General features: G+C 38.7%; 1 protein-coding gene across 6 annotated transcripts in view; it reads left to right on the top strand.

Moving 5' to 3' along the window:
* The window catches only part of MAST4 (microtubule associated serine/threonine kinase family member 4), a 289,105-nt gene that overhangs the window by 159,394 nt on the left and 108,173 nt on the right, over window positions 1–21,538 (top strand). The window contains exon 1 of one of the 6 annotated variants that reach the window (XM_069000730.1): window positions 6,921–6,979. The exons of the other annotated variants lie outside the window; for them this stretch is intronic. The gene's annotated coding sequence lies outside the window, so the exon portion shown is untranslated. Of the gene's footprint in view, window positions 1–6,920; window positions 6,980–21,538 lie in introns of those variants that run through there. 6 annotated transcript variants of the gene reach the window in all.

Genomic DNA, 21,538 nt, shown 5'->3' on the forward strand with positions numbered 1-21,538 from the left:
TCCATTAGAGGAAGGGCGATGTCCTTTGCCATAGGGTATCTGTAGGGTTTGTTCACAGCAGAGTGAATTAGGGATCTCAGTCTGGGGTTTGAAGTTAATATATTCTTCTTACTCAATGCCAGAGCTGCTTTCTTCGTCTACTTTTAACTATTCTGGCTTTAGGAGATTTCTTGTCCCCAGCTGTTACTCGGTAGCTGTACCCTTGCTCTCTCTTTGCTGCAGCCCATTGCTTTTGGCTAGCTGGTGCCAGTTCTCTTCTCCCTCCACCTGCACTATCTTTGGATCAGTTCCAGCTTCCCCTTGCTGCTTCTTGTCCTGATGGAAGCTGGTGGTGGTCTGCATCACCTGCCTCTGTCCACATCTTACCTTGCAGTGCTCCCAGGAACAGCAGTGCAAACACTGACGGTGCAGCACAGGATCGTTTCCCAGCCTACAGTCAGTGAGGGCCAAACTGACACATGGACAAAAGGGGGACAACTGGGGACAAACTACCAGCTCTGCTGCAGCAGACCAACCGGCAGTGGAGATGAAAAGATAGTGCAGATAAAGCGTAGAAGTACAAACCCACTTTTTACAAGTCTGTACTTTACCGATTGTAGAGAAACAATGATCCTTCCAGTGCATGTTGTGGCAGGTCAGTGCAGTGTAGTACAGACTGCCCCAGTGGAACAGCAGAAATCTGTCTGTTCATCCACACCTTTTTTTGCAGGCCTGCATGGGCTGACTAGTATTAACCTGGGTTCAGTTTAGCCATTTTCAGAGTGATATATTGAGCCATTGGCTCTTAATGGATCTTTTCAGCTTAAAGGTACTGCCGTGCTAGCACAGGTAGTCTGCAGCTGAAACCAAACTGGTGTGTACTCAGCTACTGGTGCTCTTCTGTGTGCTTAATTCAGAGATCATGAAGGCACAGCCAGCAGCCAGAGGAATTTACCCGTATGCAGTAGCCTTGTCAGAAATTACCAGCAGGCGCATCCTTGTCTCAGTGTGCATGTTCCCTGCCAAACTTTGTGCCCTCTCCAAGGCATCTCAAAAAGGAAAAGTTGCAAAAATGTGCAATCCCAAAATTGTATTCCTAATCTCTTCTAGAAGCAGTGGTACTCTCCTGCTGAAATGTTCAGAAAAAACCTGAATCCGGTACCCACCTTGAAAGATTTTGAAGGCAATGTATTAAAATTTGGCAGTGTTAATGCAGTTGAAAATATGAACTGGACCTAGCTGTGCTTAGCATATTGGCCATCTGCATCTCCACAAGACAGGAGTGCTGGCATTGGCTGGCTGCAAGGGTCTGGTACAAAGCAGAACAAATCTTTATGAAGATGAGCTGAAAAAAGTTCCCCACAAGCTTCTGCCGTGCTCAGTCTGCACAGGGTGTTTGGTTTTTTTTTTGACAGGTAGCTAAGGAAATTGCAGTGAGAGGCATGCTATAAGCATGCTTTTTAAAAGAAGCTTTTGTGTGAGTTTTATGGGGAAATGTGCATATGATAGCATGAGTATATTTTAAAAGAGCATCTCTGAAATCTGGCAGTGGCCAGCTGTTTTATTGAGAAACCTTTTGAGTGGAGATGCACTTGAGGCAACTTCTTGAAGACACCTTTGAAGTCAGATGCTCAAGTAAGGGTTTTATGGATGAATCGTTTATATCCATATTTGATTACCTAGAAGAAGAACTTGGCATTTGTGAGGAAACATTTCATAATGAAATTGCTGCTAACTGGAGCACTTGTAATTTTTAGTAAGTGTGCGAATTTTAGGCTCTCAAACTGGAAATTTTTATTACAAATTTTCATATTGCTGATGAAAGTTTATAATCGGTTTTAGTTTTCCTTTTGTTTTAATAAATCTTATTTGCATAAAAAAAACTTAAACCCCTCCCCCCCAAGATTTTAAGAGGAAAAAAGCACCCCAGTTGCATATTCTGTTTGGTTAGATGTCTAAAACAAGTTACCATTTTTCACCACTCCTGGGACTTCGTACACAAGTATTGTTCCTGGAGGAGGTCTAATGTAGTCAAGCATATACATCAACACCAGTTCTCATATTTATTTTTATTTATATCAATTTCATCTTAAGTCAAAACCTGTGTGGCTACTGTCAATCACTTAATTCAGGAGGATGGTCATGTTTTGGTTCTAACCAAAACTTCTTTCATAATTCCTACACTAAAACATGCGACTCTTGCTAAACCTTCTGTTCACTAGAGATGACATTATTTTAACTTGCAGTCTCACCCCAAGGAGCCTGAGCCCAACCCCAACAAGCCCCTGCAGTCCATGCAGTCCTCTGTTCGCTTTTCATTTTTGGAGGTAAGCAAGTAAACTTCCATTGTTGATGTTTTCTTCTGCATCCAAAACCTAATGATCAAAACATATTGCAAAAGGAAAATTGAAAAAAAAAAATTAAGTATGTCTCTGCAATCCAAAATACATTTTACTTGACCAGCTGCTGTTCTGAAGGTAAGTATTTTATGGAAAAAACCCCAGGATAATCCATATTTTGAGACCTAGTACAGAGACTTGAGATATTGATGTGTAATTCTGTGTTGCTTTGACTGCTTAGGAGTGTATCTGATATTTTATAGTTTGCTTCCTGTGATCATACCTCAGATTGCATTCTGTCATGTGAGAAGTTTAAGGTGAGTTCAGAAGTGAGGGTGATTCATGAAACGTGGTTATTTTTTGCTTAACTGAGGGTTAACAGTGTGCTTAGTGAGTTGAGTGATTCAGAAGAACACAAAGTCATATACAGTACATTGGTAGGACTGTTTTGTCCTCAGGACTAGAAGGATTTTAAGCTATACTTCCATTTCAGTAATGTTCTAGATAAGCCCTAACAGCCACATAAAACATCCTTCTCACCCTCTTCTTTCTTCTCCCAAGTTTTTTCATAAGAATAATTTTTTTTGGTACTTGTCAGAAAGGTAGTTATCTTCATGAGATCAGAAGATCATTAAGTGATAAAAATACTTTGTAATACTTCCTTTTATGTAAAATTTTAATAAATATTAATTGATGGATGTTTCTGATACAGAAAGACTTTTTTTTCTTCCTTATTTTCTTTTTAATGCAGAAAGTTAAATTGCTTGTCAGGGATCTCATAGGTGTCAGTCACTGAGATTCTGCTCCATAGGGAAAGTAGTTTTTAAAATGAGTTACTAATAAATTATCAATGCTTCATGGATTAAAAAAAATGAAAATCAAATCACTTTTATTTTGGTCAGAGGTCTCACTTGTTACTTTGAGAATAAGAACTACCATGTTGATAAGTGGCCTAATAAAATAGATTTGTGCTTTTTTGGTGCCACCTCTTGAACATGGTGTGGCAGAGGAGAGAATTACTTGAATGTGTTAATCTGCTTCAGTGTACTTTAAAGTTAAAACCAAATTAATAGGTGAGAGCCCTTCTATCAAGGCTTTACATGACACTGAAAAATGGAGAAATAACTTAAAGATTTGCTATGTGTTTCTGAAGAAATATTGTAGTTTTTTATATATTTTGTTTTATTAGGGAAGAGATGGTATGACAATTCTTTATTTGTGCAATTTTCAATATGATTTCAATAGACACACTTTTTTCCTCACTGAAAACACTCTCGTGATGTTTAATAAACTATCAGCAAAATGAGTATATTCTGTGGAGTTTATTTTGCTGGTATAGAATGCTTGGTAAAATTAGCATTTTCTAGTTGGGTCTTTATTTTATACAGCCAGAACAAATCACTTCCCTTTGTGGTTAAGAAAGTGCTCTTTTTCAAAATTTCAGTTTGTGGAATCAAAAAGCAGTATACAAATTTTATGTTTTGTATGACCTGGATGACCTGCTGAACAACTTCTGCAGATGCATGGATGTGCTGCTGTGCAAACTGTGCTATAGACATAGCCCTCAGTGCTTTTAGAGCTCAGACCTTGTTTACCCCTCTGGGGCGTAGAGACTCCAACCGTGCCAAGTTTGAACTTTTCATCCTATGATGGAGGATGTTGGGAGCAGAATTTTCAGATGCTTTTTGGAGAAATAGAGTGGAAATTATTGATACTGCCTAATGTGAAGCCTCATCCTGTGATATGGCTGAAAAATGTCAAAGTTCATAGGGATTTTTCTTAGGTTCTTTTGTCCTGAAATTTATGTAAGGCTCTGCCAGAATGGTTACTTTTTCCCTGGAATGGAAATGTTTAAAGTTTGATTAAATCTGAAATGGAATGCTGTATGTATCTGTAGCTGTAGAGGACTGCTGGTGTATTGAACATCAAATGTTTTAGTTATTAGTTACCGTTCAAGCTTGACCTAGCTTAGTGGAAAGAAGAAATGTGTTGGTTTGTAGGATATATATATAATTAGCACTTCCTGTTCCATTAGCTCAGAGTACTCCCATATGTGGGAGGAGAGGAATTACTTCAGTGGCACTGTTTTTGCTTATATTCAGAAATGTTAGCATGGGAGCCTTACCAGAATGAATGGATAGGGTTTTCCTGTGGTATTTCTCTCTCTCTCTCTCTCTCTAACATGCTGGCTCATCTCCCTCATGGCCTTTGACTTGCACAGCTGCTCCTTCGGCGGTTGTTTCTGTTGAAGCTCTGCTTATAGCAGTTGTCACATACAGTAGTAGTCTAAAGGGAACCTTTTGCCAGCTAGATGATGAAGATCTTTTCAAAATAAACAGTAACATCCTGTGAATGGAAATACCTGCCTGCTGGTACAGTGTGAAGCTATCCATAGTTTACTTCTGAGAGAGGGTGGGGGATAAAGAGGTATTTCAAATCTCAGGATAGGCATACATTTACCATTATATTTTTATCTTCTGTTTGGTCACCTGAACACTTCCAACTGCTCTTGGGGGGAAAAGTACGTGCAATTTTTGTACTAATAATTATAACCAGCAGATTTGCGGGGAATGGGAGAAGATGGAGATAATGTAAATAACTGAGCACAGCTACTGAGATATTTAAGATCCTCACGCTTCTAATATAATTTTAATGTTTTTCTTTGCTGTGGATAATTTGGAGTCCTTTGTAATGGGACTGCAGAATGCAGTAATGGGGAGTGGGGTGGGGAAAGTATTTGAAAAAGACTAGGAGGAAACACTAAGTGCTAGAAGTTGTAGTAGCTTCTAATAAGAGCAATAAAGAAAATGGAAATGGTAAATTGAAAATATATAGAACAGCATGCATTTGAACTTGAAGAGTAGAGAATGGTGATTGTCAACAAAAAAATCTTTTTACTCAACCTTTTGCTTTACTGATGTCACTGATACTAGGTTGGGGGGAAAAAAATCTCTAAGCCAGCTGATAGAAAGCTCTTAGTTTTTACAAAATAGGAAAGATTGTAGTGAATTTTCCAGAAAGCCTTTACTCAGGAGCGTGAGGATTGCACGAGTGTCAGGCACTGTACAGACACAAATGTTACTACCTGGCTAAGACTGATGAATGGGTTGACAGGATTCATTCTGGAGCTTGGAAAATGAAAGTGGCAAGCAAAAAAAGCCCATATACTTTTTTTTTAAATGGTTAAATTTTTTTATCAACTATTACATGAGGAAATTCCAGTTCACCTCACCGTATCTACAGCTGAGTTGGCAGGAAGGCAAATGAGGATTTTTGTCTCTACCTTTCAGTAATGTAATCTGCTCTTTTGGAAGTTTGTGAGGATGCCACTGTAAACACTGCATTTTACATGGGGTCATGTTGCCAAATGATTACGTATGTGTTACTAAGAGCAGCAATTAGAAGTATAACTGGCATGGATTAAACCTCATCTTATGGCACTGAATTGTAAGAAAAGCAAATGTCAGTGTCAGATACCTTAGCCACTTGTTGGTATTTAAGTTTTTACATCTGGAAATTGTCAAAAAATGTTGACACTTGCATTTTCTTTAAATGTAAACCAGATCTATACTATGAATGAGTAATCATTACCAAACAAAGGGAGAGTGAGACTTTTAAATACAATTTTACACAAATAAAAAATTCAAATATTTAATTTTATATGAAACTTTATTTAATCTGTCTAAATTCATATACCAAATTGTTCAATACAGAGATAAAAGTCTAGTCAGTGTGCTCCTATTTGTCCACTTTCTCTGTCTGCATCCCCTTTTTTTCCCCATGACATTCTGCATCCCAGAATCACATAAAGACAAAAAGCTTAAAATAGCTACTTTCTAACAACTGTATTGGTCTGTATTATGAAACCATCAATGAAATGGATGGCTTCTGTAGAAAAATGAACAGTAAAGTTTCTAGTGATTTTTTATTGTTGTTTTGAAAGTCAGCTTGTTTAAAGAGATTTTACATGTCTTCTAGCTCTGTATGATGCTCTGTGGGCATTTGGGGCATATACACCCATGTGAAAGATGTAATGGACAGTAGGAATTTAGTTCGCTGTTCGGTTTATTACTGAAGGCAATAGTTTGTTTTTAAACTTAGCAATATTCCTGTGAGGAAAGTGGCGTGGACAGTGTTGGTGTGTTCTGCTGCCTGTGCGGGCTGGCTGGGCTGGGGCACTTGGGGTGGCTGTGCAGCTGTTGGGGCAGAACTGCCTCAGGGACTTGCACACCGACGACTCGCAGACCAGTGACCAAAGGCCCTGCCAGTACTCTCCTTGACCCTGTTGCCACAACCATGTTCCTGCCCTCTTCTCTGTTAGCTCCTGTGATTGTGTGGCTGCACCAAGCTGAATCTCCACGGTGAGTGGGAGCAGGCCCGTCTTAGGAGTGAGGAGGGAGTGGGGGAGCATTTTTCAGCATGGGGGACGCAGTGGCAGTGTGTACTTGGACTGGCACTCTGCTGCCTTTGGCAGCACTAGCTGCCCACTCCGACTTGAGCAACAGCCAAGGTGACAGCTGTTGTACACACTGGTTAATGATTAAATCTGGTGCAAGTATACCGTCTAGGTAGACAGGGAATACTGCAGAAAAAGAAGTACTGGTATTCACTCCTTGATGAGGAGGGACTTGTGCAGGACATCATGACGTGGTTCTCTCAAGGTAGGGCAAAATTGTCATAGAGGAGTTAGCTATTAAATTTGGACTTTTCTGGTCTCAGAGTAGTTTTACTTCTACGTAATTTTACTATGGAACTGCTACTTCTTGGATTCATAAGGTTTTATAAGAAACACGTGAGGAGGACACATCAGAGGATGCCTCCTTTCCCTCCTTTCCTCAGTGACATAGCTGCCATACCCAGGCATTCTCAAGCAGACATTTTTCTTTAAAATTTATTTACACCTTTGTTTTCTGGTATCAGTACAAAGTACATTGACCTTAAGGTTATGCTGAAAGATGAAGCTGTTGATTTGTTATCCTGAAAGGGGAAGGTCTTGGGAAGGGCTGATGTGGATGAGGTAAAGAATCACTTGGCTCCATTTCTTTCTCAAATTTTTCTTTAAAATGAGGAAAACCTGCTGTTTCATCTCTCAGGGTAATCTGATTAGTATTCATGAATGTCAGCCATGAAGCACGAGTTCCTCAAGGTGCAATAGATTAATCTTTGGCTTTGTCCTCCAAAAGTAGTTTGTCTCCTCTGAAGTTATTTTTACGTCCTTGCTGTTCTCTTAACTCCTTTTGGGACTACTTATTTAACCTTACAAAACCCTTTCTCAGCTATTTCCTGTACTCTCCCATATTAAGACTGTGACAGGTCAAAGGGAGAGCTGTTTCCGTTGGAACTTGAAAATGGAAAATGAGAAACAATTTCCTTGCATGTATAAGTTTTTTTGTGATGTAGAAGTGAGTTTTGAGGATTGGTTAAGTAAAAGCAGCCCCTTACTCAGCACGTGATCTCTTTTGCACTCAAGTGAGCTATTCTAGCTTTAGCTTTTGAAATACTCTAAATAAAGTATTCTGTTTTCTGAGCTCTTTAGAGTCATATCAGAGGAGAAGATTTTTGCTTGTGAGTCATCAGTATTTTGCTGAGTCCTAGTCTGGTACATGTGCATAAGCCTGTTAGTGTCTTAATGGCATTGCACCATGGTAGATGAGGGTCCAGCTGAGAACTGCAGGAGCTGCACAGCTGTCATTGGTGAGCATGGGGTCGCTGGAGTATCTTCACTACAGGTTTTCATCCAAGAGGGATATAGGGATGTGAATTTCTGATTCCATGTGGTTTTTTTGGGCTGGTGCTAAAGAAGGTGTGGTTTTACTTGCCCCACACTGATGCAAAATCAGAGAGGCTAAGGCTGTATTGCTATGATAATGTTTTGTAAAGCTTCTGTAGTATCAAACTTGATTTCTCATATCATAAAGATTAGGCTTTAAGTACATTTTTAAAGTCTCCCTGGACAAACTGAATTCTTCTATATTACTTTGTCTTAATCCACATAACTTTTCAATTTAATTTGTGGCTTGTACTAGTAGATATTGTTCTGCAGAAAGATTTAGGTATATATTTTTTAGATCAAGTAAAGCAAGGACAGGAACTTCCCTCTAATTTAGGACAGATGACAGAATTCTAGAAAGCTTACCAGAAACAGAGATCTTTGCTTTAATCCTGTGTTGGTGTTTTTTTTTGGGGGGGGGGGTTGTTTGTTTGTTTTGGGTTTTTTGTTGTTTTTTTTTTTTTTTAAATTTTTTTTTAGTTCATGTTTAAGGTGCATCTTAAGAAATCAAGGAAGTTCCTGTGACAGTTATTTTTTGTGGTAGACTGAAAGCTACAGACACAGAGCTCATCTGAATAATTTTAAATGCCAGTTTGTTGATCCTCCTCTCCCTAAACTCTCATAAAAATCATCCCAAAGTACTTGTGTGCTAGTTTTATTAAATCTTCTGGCCTTTTAGGTTGTATTTTGTATTTACTCTTGAATGTTAAATTTTAAATTTAGTATGTTAGGCCTTTAAAGCATTTTGAGGAGGTATGAACAACATACAACATGAATTTGAATTTGAAAATCACAGTAATTGTAGAGTGGTGCTGTAACAGGAGAATGCTGAATCTGAAGACAATTATTATTTTTTATTCAAAATACTGTTTGAAAAAGTGTCTTTCTTACAGTTTTGAAGGCTATGCAGCCATGGGAATGACCTGAATAGAGATTTCTTGAACTGCTTTCTAATACTTTCTAATACTACTTTCTAATACTTTCTAAAACAGAGAATTAAAATATTCTAGAAGTATTTCCCACTGAGATATTCCCTCATAATAATGCCTACTTTTGCCATAATTAGATGTGCTGCTCAGATTACTTAGTAAAGTGTTCATTGGCTAATTCATGAATGTTTTCGCCATACAGGTCTTAAAGAAAAACGACCTGGTATAGCCCCATTTTGAAATCAAAACCTGACATTACTCTGTAGATTTTTTCCCCACATTTTTTAATTAAAAAAACCTCACAGCTTAAGTTGTTAATACTTACAAAAAATATACCACACCTAAATCAGAAATTGTAGGAAAGGAAGGAGGATGACAGGGAGTTCTATTTGGGGCCACCCAGCGACCTGGTGAGTTGAGTACTGCACACTGTGGTATTAAGAAATCACTGCAATTCAGGGAGGTGGTTAAAATTTGAACAATTGATCCACATTTTATATACAAAAATAACTCTTAAGATGGGTCTTGAAATGTGCTGGAAAATGGACAGTCTGGTCTCCTCCTGTGCTGTCATACTACTGAGTTGCATGTCCATGCAAGTGACCTGCTAGCAGCCGTCATAAGTCACTGTGGGACTGTTCTGTTGACCTCTTTGCTTTGCCTGTCAGGTGACTTATCTATTAGTAATGACTGAAGTGTGCTGAGCCTCACCTGGCCTCAGCCTGCAGGTAAGTTCAGACTTTTGTAGTATGGCTTCGTAATTGGCTTAATCTGGTTTGATAAGAATGCTTTTAGTACACTTTGAATTCAAGGTCTACTTACTGTCCAAGATGTGACTGTCTGTAATGTGTTGCCAATCACATAGTTCTTGCAGATATGGAGAAACTGCTAGGTTAACCTGCCCGTTGTCCTATATTTTTCTTTGAAAGTTTAGTCTGATAGGGATGCCAGTGGTTCACTTCCAGGGGAAGAATTTACTATAGTAATTCCACTGATGTTATCCCAAAATCACAAATTGTGCAGTCTTTTTGCAGCGCAGTGACAAATTTCAGCTGGTCCTTGTGTGAATTGCAGACTCACAGAAAAAGTTCTGCAACTATATTCTTGAGATGGAAGTTCTCAACCTTGCTCAGTGCCAGCGCTGCGGCATTATGTTGCATCTGCATCATTTTATCGCACCTTGATAAAAATAGATACAGAACAGAAACCAGCGCTGTGTGCATCAGCCTTCCGTACAACACACTACTCCAGCAGAGAAAATGCTTTGAGACTCTAAAAGATTTTAAGTGAGGAATGCAGAAGAAGGAGGTATATATTGGAAACGCACTGCTGTCTCTGCAGTGGCCTTTTCTGAGGGCTTCATTGTTTCTGTTGTACACAGCGCAACTTGTTTCCACTGCTGTGCTGGCTGAATTGCTTTGCATGGAAAGTTGGTGATCCCTAAGGTGTCTTGCTTTGGTAATAGGTTATTCCTCAGTAATATAGAAGTGACAGCTTCAAAGCTGCAGAGTTCTGGAAACGTTTTAAAAATGAATGTTGTGGAAACAAGGTGGTAAATAGGAATGAAAAAGCATAAGACTGAGCCCCCCAGAAGTAGAAATCTTCTCAGTCCTTTTGTTTTTCAGGGATCTTGTTTCTACTGTTGCTTGCCATTAGCCATCTCAGAAAGTACGTACATGCATAGGTTCCTAGAGGCAATGCCTTGCAGCTGTAGAAAACTGAAGAACATCACTAAACTGCTGTATTTGAGACATTATAGTTCTTTCCCTGATGCTAGTTGTGGCTAGTTTTTTGTCTTGATCCATCCGATGTGTCAGTGGTTAGCACAGGGAAGGCCAGTGCTCCTGATCTGAAGAGCTACTCAGCAAATAGTCTCATGGCTTGTAACAGGAGAGCAGTTTCCCTTGATGTTGTGGGGGAAGGACATCTCCTGGCGTGATCTGGGGACACAGACTGATCAGCCACCCCAGTGTCTCTGGTATGAGATGAGATGCAGCTGGGCTCTTGTAAGTGTGCAGAATGAATGTGGTGAGTGTCATCCTGAGCATCCCTGAGGAAGCATTTCCACCTACTGTTGGGACCACTTTTCTTGGGAAGTATTGGAAGCTGCTCCTGGGCTAGAACACAGTGATGGGAAGCAGAAAGCATTGAGGAACCTGATGTTGGAATGATCCCAACTTGAAGGTATCCTTGTCTCCATCTCCTGGTAGCCCAGCTTTCACACACTACTGTGTTTGTCAGTTTGTGGTAACCATTCCGTGTGGGGTGTGACAACAGTGTCAGTATTCATGTGGTTCTATACATCTTGGGTGGATGTTATCACATCTGGCTTTAATAAGCATTGTGACTTGCAGAGCTTGTCCTAGAGCAGTCTGATGCTCAAATCCACAGGGCACTCTGTGGCAAACTGCCTGTTAACTTTAAAGACTGAGAAGGAATGACACAGGCCTGCAGAATTCTTTCCTAGCAATAAGAAAGCTGCTGTCAAAGAGCAGAATCATGGCACACCCTCTGTTCATGCCAGGAGGCTGCTTTTTCTGCTCTTCAGAAAGAAACCAGCAAGACTCTGGTTGGGCTGGAAATGAGAAGGTGGTTTGCAGTGAGCAGCTTGAGCACAGTAATACTTCAGCAGAGCAAAACCAATAGGAGCTTAGAGCTTCAGGGTTACCTAGCAAAACATTAGTGTGTCTGACAGCCAAAATGTGTACCTTGAAGGAGGAGAGAGGGGTCTGCTCCAAGAGGGGTTCTCAGATGGGAGATGGCATGATAATGCTTGGCTAGGAAGGCAGTTTTTCAAATTGATAGAAAAGTAAACGGTGACAGAAGCAGGCCTGAACTTTCACACAACAAAAAGACTGTAAAAGACCTGTCTGTGGGACATGTACTTGTGGCGAAGTACAGCCACAACACTGGAAGAAGTTTTTGTCATGTTTTAGAAGTTATAGACTGGTTGCTGTAGTTTTGTTGGCAAGTACATAGAAACACATGCTGTTGAGTTTGGGAAGGCTGTTAATGCTGTGTAACTTCCCCAGCTGATAACACCTAGAAATACTTCCAAAAGTTGGTGTAGTACCTGAGAGAAGGGGATCATGGCAAGTGCTGTTGTACGTATTTATCAGCTGAAGCCAGTCTTCCATTGTGAGCAGCCTGGTATGATCTTCCTTTCACCTTCACCTTCATTCTGCTGTTTCTTTGCCAAGAAAACATTTAGGCTCTCCAGATGCAGTCTGCCACTGGACTGATGAAATCTGCTCCTCTTGTGTGTATGTAGAAGTGTGCAAGTGTGGATGCTGAGGAACAGCAGCATAGAGAATAGGCTGAGATAATCCGTTGTCAACATTCAGCATGGTTATTACTTAATTTTGCAGAATTGAATTGTTGTATAATTTTTAAAAGAACCAAGTCCTCTACCAGAAAAAAGCAAAATACTGAGATAAATGAGTATAGTGATTTAAAAGAAACAAACTATATACATTTGCATAGTTCAGGCTTATTAAAATTCATGTTAAGCCATGTCCAGATGTAACTGGAGTTGGTCAAAGGAGAGGCTGATTGAATGGTGAAGGGATTTTGAGATAGGTTTGGGGTTTTTTTATTGGTGGTGTATATTTGCAGTGCTAAATGCTTATAAATCTCTTTTGTATCAGGATATTGATATTTCCATAAACTTTTATACTCTGTAGTTACATGAATGAAATAATAAGGTTGTCTGGTATCAGAGAAATTAGGACACTTAGTGGTTTGAACTGTTATTTGAAAGCTAAACAGTTGTCACCTCATGGCTACTATGATAAGAGTTTTTCAGGATGCTAGAGGCCTAGAACAGCTAATGTGGGTTATGCTGATCCTCTGCTTCTTCTTTTACATAGTTTTGACAGTCTTGGTGACAATTCAGGTGCTTGTTAGAGAGAGCTGATGTGGACTCTCAGTCCTACAAAATGAAACCAAAGTGTGTTTGCCTGTCTTAGGAAGTGGAGGGTGAAATTCTGTGACGTATCATGGTTTCCTCCCTGACTCCTGTCATTCTCCCTGGTGTACATATCAGAGAGATTTAAGACTGTTTCTCGATTCATCTGAATCCCTTTCAACTTAGACTTCTATGGTCTTTGCTTATAGGTAGGTAGGAATTGTATAAGTCATTAAGTACCTATGATTCTGTAGAGTGGTCAGCCCGAAGAAGATCTCCCTATTACTGTCTACTTCTTTCTTCCCTCCTTTTTTTTTAGTATCTGAACATTTGATGCAGGTGTTTCTGTAATTATCTTCACAGCCCTCCCAAGAAGTAGAAATACCTTTGCTTTACAGGTGGAGACCTGAAGTGCAAACAGATTAAATAACTAGATGACATCAGGTCTTAGACCCTGAGGTACCTTAGCCATGAGGTAATTTTTAGTATTTTGTCCTTAATTTTGAGAACTTTCTGTCATATTTTGATAAGCATAACTAATTAAAATAATCTTTACTAGTCTTGCAATTGTAAATGCTTGCTTTTAATTTTGTTTCTGTAAAGTTACCTTCTTTCTGTGTAGTTAATTCTACTCCTGCCAGTGGTCTGTTTGGCAGCCATATCATCTGCATGTCTGATAGTTAACTGTTTAGTAAACCGCACAGACACCAGAGTATGTGTTGAGTGTAATTATGGTTGTTCAGAAATTCAGATTTAAACTGGAAGTGTGTGCTGAAGCACACCTATGATTGTTTATTATTTAGCCTTTTGAGGAGGAGAGCGTTAAGGGTGACCTGTAAAGTGTTTTAGGGATATTATCAACTTGCAGTGCTGTGTGCTCAGGTCATTGTTTGAAATACCAAGGGTAATGTTAATGGGCGGTGTGCATAATATTTTTCTAAAGATAATGTTTTCCCTTTAAACTTCCTGTGTACCTGAGTTCCAATTTGCCAGCTTGCACTGCATGGGGTGCTCCATCTCACACTGTTCTGCTGACAACAGATCCATCACATGGATTAACTGAAGCATGAAGCCAGATGAGTGCAGGGAAAGCTCAGGAAATGCAAGTACTTGGGTGTATATATATATGACAAAGCTCTAAATTCTTGGCACCTGATTTTTATTCACTGTCGTTTAAGTAATGACTTTAAAGAAAATTGTGCGTTTAGAATACATGAAGTAAATAGAGTACTTGCCAGTTCTGGGGAGCAGCCTGTAATGTCCTTGCTCTGACAGAGACCTATAATGGGTCTGTAACTATAGACTTGTGCTGATTGGGTAATTAATTTAGGAAATTCAGTGTGTAAATATTACAGCTGATGAAGTTTTCTGTCTCACTGAAGACAGCATTTATAATGAATAAGTGTTTTTCAATACCGTATCACAGGATTTGATCTGTTTAGACTTTGATTTACAGACTTGAGACCTTCACCGTGTTGACCTCCATTAAACCTCCCCTGTACCCCAGAAAGTATTTTAAGAATGAGGAAGGTTGCAACTCATGATGACATCTTTCCCAAACCTATCAGGATTAAAAGCTATCGAACAGAACTTGAGATTGATTTCTTTACCTAGCTCATTTGACTAAAACCAGAGAATCCATGAAGTCTGTTACTCAAATCTATGAGTATGGCACTGGGATGTTCTGGGGCAGAGTTCAACAAAAGAAAATGGCTCTGTATGAGGGGTAGCGTTCCTCTCAGACGTCTGAGTATATTGTTTGGGATTCTTCAAACCAGAATGCTGTGGTGGCAGGACAAAATGCTCCACTTAACTGCCTTTTGAGGATTGTGGGTTTTGGACTCTGTTTTCCATAATTAGAAAGTTATTAAAATGAAACAAACTCAGGTAAACTTAAAAATGCTGAACAGTCTTTTTTTATACATATGTGTTCCAAACTCCATTTTATATAGTCTGTTTCCTGTAATGAAAAGTCAAATATGAACATTTTCATCTTTAAAAAGTAGAGAAAGATTCTATGCTGTAAGTCTGTTTTACACAGACTATCAGATTTATGCCATTACAAAATGTTAAAAACACAATTATTAACTTGGCAGTGTAAAAACCATAAAACGCTTCTCTTAAAAAGTTTTCTACAATTGAATTAATAAATATTTTTTTCTCAAAAAATACGGCTTAGTTGACTGCAGCTGTGATGTGGAATGGATGGCAATATCTAAGTATGTAATTATTTTAGAAGAATGATAGTATCCACAATTTCTTAAGACATTTTTTAGGAATTGCCCCTTGATCCTTAATAATGCCATTTGCCACATAGGTTATGGCTGTTTATTTAAAAAGATGCTTGATAAAATACGGCTGCGTGTGTGACATCAGGAGGACGTCTAAGTGTGTACAGTGGTCTAAACCAGTGCAATGAAATAAGTGGTGATTGTTTCACATGAATGCCCAGAACTGGAAAACTTCATTATGGCTTTTTAGATATCTGTTGGATAACGGGTACCTTCACGTTTATATCAGTGGTACTGCAGTCACAAAAATAGTTAATTAATGATTTGAAAAAAGATGTGATCCTCTTAGAATGCTGTCAAGTGCTGGCAAAAAGGTACTTGAAGAACAAACAAAGGAGGATAGAGTAATACTAATACTTTGTAATACAGTATTCCTTTTCCCACCCCCTGGCATTTGTGGTAATGAAGTCAAGGTCCAAGCATCATGGTATCTGGAAAATTACGACATTTTTATTAGATGTTTTCTGACTCTAGACTTGCTTACCACGTAAAGCAGCAGTTCTGAAATGTAGTAATGCTGCTCTACTTGCCAAGATAAATGAAAATTCAGTGATAAAAATGGGAAATGGTTCTTTTATACTTTCTCATTAGTTGGTTTGCTAAACTAGCTCAGAAGGAGAAGCTAATCTCTAGGCCAGAGTAAATAGGCAGCATAGTTGTTAGCATGGTTGGCTCATTCCACTACAGACAGCAAAATGCTGGATTAAAAATAGTGTTGCCTGATGTGAATTCTGATGCAGATGGATAGACAATATATTTAACTTCCAAATATATTGTGCATAATTTTAGAGTCTTTCAGAAATGGGGGGAGGTGCTGGGGCCATTGCTTTTCCTAAATGTGTTTATATTAGATAAGCTATAATAAACTAGAGCAGTGGGAGATTTTTTTGTATTTTGCACGTTACTTCAAAACTTGTTAGAGTAATAGTGTTTATGTGTATTTATAAACATAGCTAAGAAAATTTAGACATTTGGCAGACATACATTGTACACCCACAAAATATTCTTCCGTACTGTGATTTCTTCAACTTATTTTTACACTGAACATCCCACAGTGAAAATCCTGTGCAGTCACTAGAAGGTAATATACCTCAACGTCTACCACTAGGGGGAGCAAGATTTCAATTATTGTAATTAAGTGTAGTAATAGTAATTAATTAGTACATCTTAAGGACTGAATATACCAGTGAGATCTTTTAGTTTGACAACCTTTATAAAACAGGCTGTTGACTTTGTCAAGAACTTTGGGGTTTTTTACCCATCCTCTAGTGCTTGTTTGAAGTGTGATTATTTTTTTTAGTTAAAAAGGCATATGACATACAGAATTTACAGTGATGGAAAATCCCTGTGTTAAAATGGATAAGAGAAAAGAATTTAAAACTGATTTTTTGTCTTACTCCTGCAGATGGAACCCCTAACTTTGTGTGTGAGGGGAAGACATGATGGAGTTTGCTATTCTTACACTCTGTTTCCTCATGAAAATCTCTTCCTGCTGGGGAAACGCATACTGAATGTCCAAGGTTCTCCGATAGACTTGACCAAGTGAAATAAATGAGTTTTTTTCAAGCTGCACAATGTAGTTCAGATTATAATTTTTTTTTCCTTGAACTCCTCATGACTTTTTTGCAGCCTTTGGGAAATGCCACAACTAGCTGCATTTTAGTCCCTCAGTGCTCAGTTGTGTCGTCTCCTTGGTCCCATGAGAGATTTTCCTGCTTGTAGAACTGAGGGACATTTCTTCTTTCATCTATACATCATATAAAAAGCTCTTACTTAGCTGTTTATCTATGATAGTATCTAAATTGTTTGCTTGATAATCTGCCTTCCAGATTCTGCGATATGTATGTATATTATGACTGGGGGGTGTTTTTGTCCTTTGATAAGACTTCTTGGCTAGCAAGGTTATAATGCATGTTGTTCAAATAAGGCTGCTTTATCCAGTGATAAATTAGCTTGTTCCTGTGGTTACTTACCTCTTATGTCTTGTTTGCTAGAAAGGGTATCATATTTCTTTCCAGCTCATTGATAGCAGTATTTACTTGTGTTAAATGAAAAACATAATCCTGTGTGATCTACTAGAAATGTTTAATGTGCAGTTACTTTTTCAAATCTATAGGTGAGTTTTAATGTTTCCCTAATGCATAAATTTTTCTGCTGTAATAGTGAACCTATTACAACATTGTTAGGAGACAGGTGGAATATTTTACAAATGTCTCGATGTATTGTCAGCTGAGATGGTTATTAACCACACTTGAAATCTCTCTTGAAACACTTTTTGGGCAGACTGTTTCATGTGACACTAAGTAAGTTACCATACCTCAACTCAGTACTGGCAGCAGCAGTATCCTGTTTGTCCTTTTAAAGGAGTGTTATGACAGCTTAGTTCAACCGTTGTAAAACTTCCAGGTATTCCAAGACACTTTGAAAATAGCAACAATTGAATGAGCAGCTTCACTAGTTCCTTTGTTACTCATTGGATAATAATTATCTGACTAAAAAGACTCAACTAAACCAAAACAAACGCCTCTCAAGGGATGAGTTAGCTCAGTTCTAATTTATTGTTCTTCCAAGATGTTGATGAAACGCAAAGCATTTCTTTGTTGCTAAAAGATGCAATTTCATGATCTTCCTAGCCCATGAAAACAGAGAAGGTGCCTTAAGGCAACATTTTTTCTTTCCTGGTTCACAAATTTACTCATCTTTTTCAGTATGAGGCCTATGCTTTTAAGATTTTACTAGTCTTACTATCTCTAAGGAACTTTTTATTGTCTGTATTGTTGCTGGTGAACTGCATTCAGTGTACATCTTCCTATAAAACTGGTGAGACTTGAGCATTCTGTAATGCCCTTGGGCAGTGGCTTCTCAAGATTTTAATATTTTTTGAAAAATCCCAGTGTTTATTAGTGTAATTATCAGCATGAAGATGGTAGATTAGATAACTTTTGCATTGGAATATTATGTGCAAAATATTGATTTAGTATTGGTATGGCATTGTGGTTATAAAGATGCACTTTCAACTTCCTTAAGTAGTATTTCATGGTGGTACTTAAAATCAGTAATCAGTGTTACACAATTAAAAAGTTACTGGGGAAGAATTTTTATTGATGTTAATTACTGAAGTAAATGTTGACATTTTGAATTTTTTTTCTCTCTTATATTGAATGAGGCTTTTCTAAGGATGCCTTTTGTACGTTTGCTTTTGGAAATGTAATCTTCAAAGCAAGGGTAGATCAGGCACCTTTTCTGACTTGAGTGATGTGATGTTTTTTATCTTCAAGTGAATATAAAAGAGAAAACTTAATGATCCTTATCACTTGTTTTGTTACGTGCTAGCTTATGTAACTCTTCGTGATAAATAAAAGTCATCACCCAAGTTCTACAGTAAAGCATCTCCTAAGAGATGAAGTCTAAGTTGCTTGTTGTTTTGCAAGTGGCTGTATAGACAATAACTTAAGCAACATATGCTGTTAAGGATGTTTGCAGGTTCTTAACTTTATTTATTTCTTTTTGACAACTGCAGAATTCTGTTTTAGTTGGATACTGGGGTAAAGTTGCTGAACATATCAATAGCATTTTGTTGCAGGAAAACTGTAGGTAATTGTCAACTATGCATTTATCAGCATGACATAGATCTGTTCCTAATAATTTCAGATTTTGATACTTTTAAGACATTATCATCTTTATTGTTCAATTTTTTTTGCCTTTTCTACATGGCAGAGGTAAGTAAATTGCAGTGCCTGAAGGAGCACGACACAATACATCTGTTGAACCTGTGTTTTAAAGGTTGAGCAGCATTATCAGTATCGATAGTCAAAGAGGCTTCAATTTTATGGACAGCCACTGCAAAAGAAGTGGTCCTGCTGCCCCTGCCTCTCTGCATGACCATTCATTCTGTCTGCGTCCCTCGTACTGGGTCTGGTCCTGGGATGTCCTTCTTTGAGCTGATTGAGCTCACTAAATTGGGAGAGAAGATGTTCTGTTAGCATCTATGTAGTACTAATAAGATGCAAAACCTCCCTCTCCCTTGAGGTGTTTGCTTTGAAATCAGGCATTTCTGTGTCATGGAAAGTCACAAACTGCAGGCACCGCTTTGGAAGCTATGTTGTTTATTGACAGGCATTGCAAAGTCTTCACCACCATTTATTTACATGTTGTGCTCTTAAAGGATAAGGCCTATGCTTTGCTTTATGAAACGTGTAATTTGTCTAGGGTTGTTATGGGACAATGATGGACGTCTTAGAGCTACTCCCTTCATTTTCATGCCTTTGTCAAAGTCTCTGTAGTGCCTTAATATGTGTATGTCCAGCAAGCACTTCAGAAAAATAATTATTCGAGTCTCCTTGCTTTCAAGCCCGTGCTACAAACAGCATGACTGATTAGCAGGACTGTGCGTACTTGTAATTGTGCACAGAAAGCCAAGGTGAAGTTATGTTTGGATCTACAGGTCATGGAATTTGGGGAGCTATTGCTTGTGTATAGTCTGTGCAGGATCTGGAGACAGAATTGCAAGGGATTTGACCATCAAGCCACTGTTTGAAGTGAACCATTGATTGTTATTATGTGTCCTGGTTCTGGCCAGGGTTAAATTTTGCAGTAGCCAGAAGGGGGCATGGCTAGGACGTGGAGGTTATTCTATACCATCTCATGTGACTTTCTGGGGATGGGGGAAAAGGCTCTCTTTTAGGTTGGGGAGCGTGGTGGAGGAAGTAGTCAGGTATTCTCGGGGGTGTGAGAATTGTTGCTGTTACTGTTCATTTTTTAATCTTGTTTCCAGTAAATTTTTATTATCTGAACCTGTGATCTTTATGCTTTGTGTCTTCTATTCTCTTCTCCATCCTGCTGAAGGGGCATGGAGGGGGAGGGGGAGAGGGAAGTGAGCATGATATGCTTTGTAGAGTCTCAGCAGGAGTACTAATTGGGGAACACCATTCCTAAAACCATGACATTATGATATCCTCTGTTGCAATATATGTGTACAGAAACAGTTGCCTAGAATTTATCCTTTCTTTTATCCTATTTTTTATCCTTTCTGCTTTTGCAAAAATCCAGCTTTTCAGATAGTGAAATCAGTGTAATGGCTGTTGTAATCTCGTCTGGTCGTACACAGAAGGGTTAAGCTTTTCTTCCACCAGAATTTGTCAACTTTCATGCAGCAATCATCTTTTTTTCTGGTGAGTCTTTCTGGTGGGTCATTATGATAGGCTAGTCTTGCTTAACTTTTAAAAGCTTTTAGGGTCTATTTCAGAATTGGAGGCTTCACATCATTTTGATAAAGTGGTAGAGATTTTCACCAAAAAATCATGAGTTCAGTTACTGTCCTGGGCTTGAAACAGAAAAGATTGGTAATTTTTTGCCTTAATGTGAAATGAAGTTTGACCTCCATGTTACATGATCACCCCACAAATGATGTGCTTGACTGAGTTATAGAAAATGAACTGCTTTTGTAACTCTTAACTGCCCCTTAGGTAGAGTAATAAGGCCAGGGGAGAACTTGCAGGGCAGTGAGGACACTGAAACTTCTCCTGTGTGATAGGTGGAAGACTTTGTTTTTAATATTTAGCTAGTGCTGTTCAGTATCAGTTATGTGTAATTCCCTGGTTTCAGGATTGTGTACTGTTCTGTCTCCAAATAGCTGATTACAGGCAAAAACTTGTGTGTGTAGCAGAGATGATGAAGTTACGGAGTTCGTGGAGGAGGTGTTTCTTGGTAGTTTTGTAGAGCTTTGAGAATTTCCTTCTTAAACAGTTTTAAGAAAGGAGTCTTGTCAGCCATGCTTGCCCTCATTTGAACCTTTAAAACTTCATGCTCAGTATGCTCAGGCATGCCTCAAAGTGAAAATAAATGGATGAGAGTTTTTCTTTTACTGGCTGCAGTAGATGTGAATACTCAGTCTTAATGGAGAGGTATAAAAAGAGCAGTCATGCTGGGAAGTGCCCTCCTGTGGGGCACAAATGGACAACAGCCCACATACCAGCTTCTGCAGCTATTTCAGCCTTCCTTGTTCAAGAAAATCTGACCTGAGACCTAGATGAGGCTGTTTTACCTTTTTACATGGAAATGGTCTCTTCTAAAATTAAGATGTCTTTAAGTAAGTGTTTGATGATTCTTTTATGTTTGATCAATGTTAAACTGACATTTACTGTGGCATGTCAGTAAATGGTGTCTGCTGGGGATTTATAGTGTATGGCCTTTGGTGCTAACCTAGAGTGAGAGCTGTCTAATGAGTGCTGTCTCATCCCAAGTGTCATATGAACCCTTCCCGCTCTGCTCTGTGACCCTCAGATAAACAAAATGGAATTTTTTAAGTACATTAAAAGAAACCT

The sequence above is a fragment of the Aphelocoma coerulescens genome (genome assembly GCF_041296385.1).
Source record: "Aphelocoma coerulescens isolate FSJ_1873_10779 chromosome Z unlocalized genomic scaffold, UR_Acoe_1.0 ChrZ, whole genome shotgun sequence".
Classification (NCBI taxonomy): domain Eukaryota; kingdom Metazoa; phylum Chordata; class Aves; order Passeriformes; family Corvidae; genus Aphelocoma; species Aphelocoma coerulescens.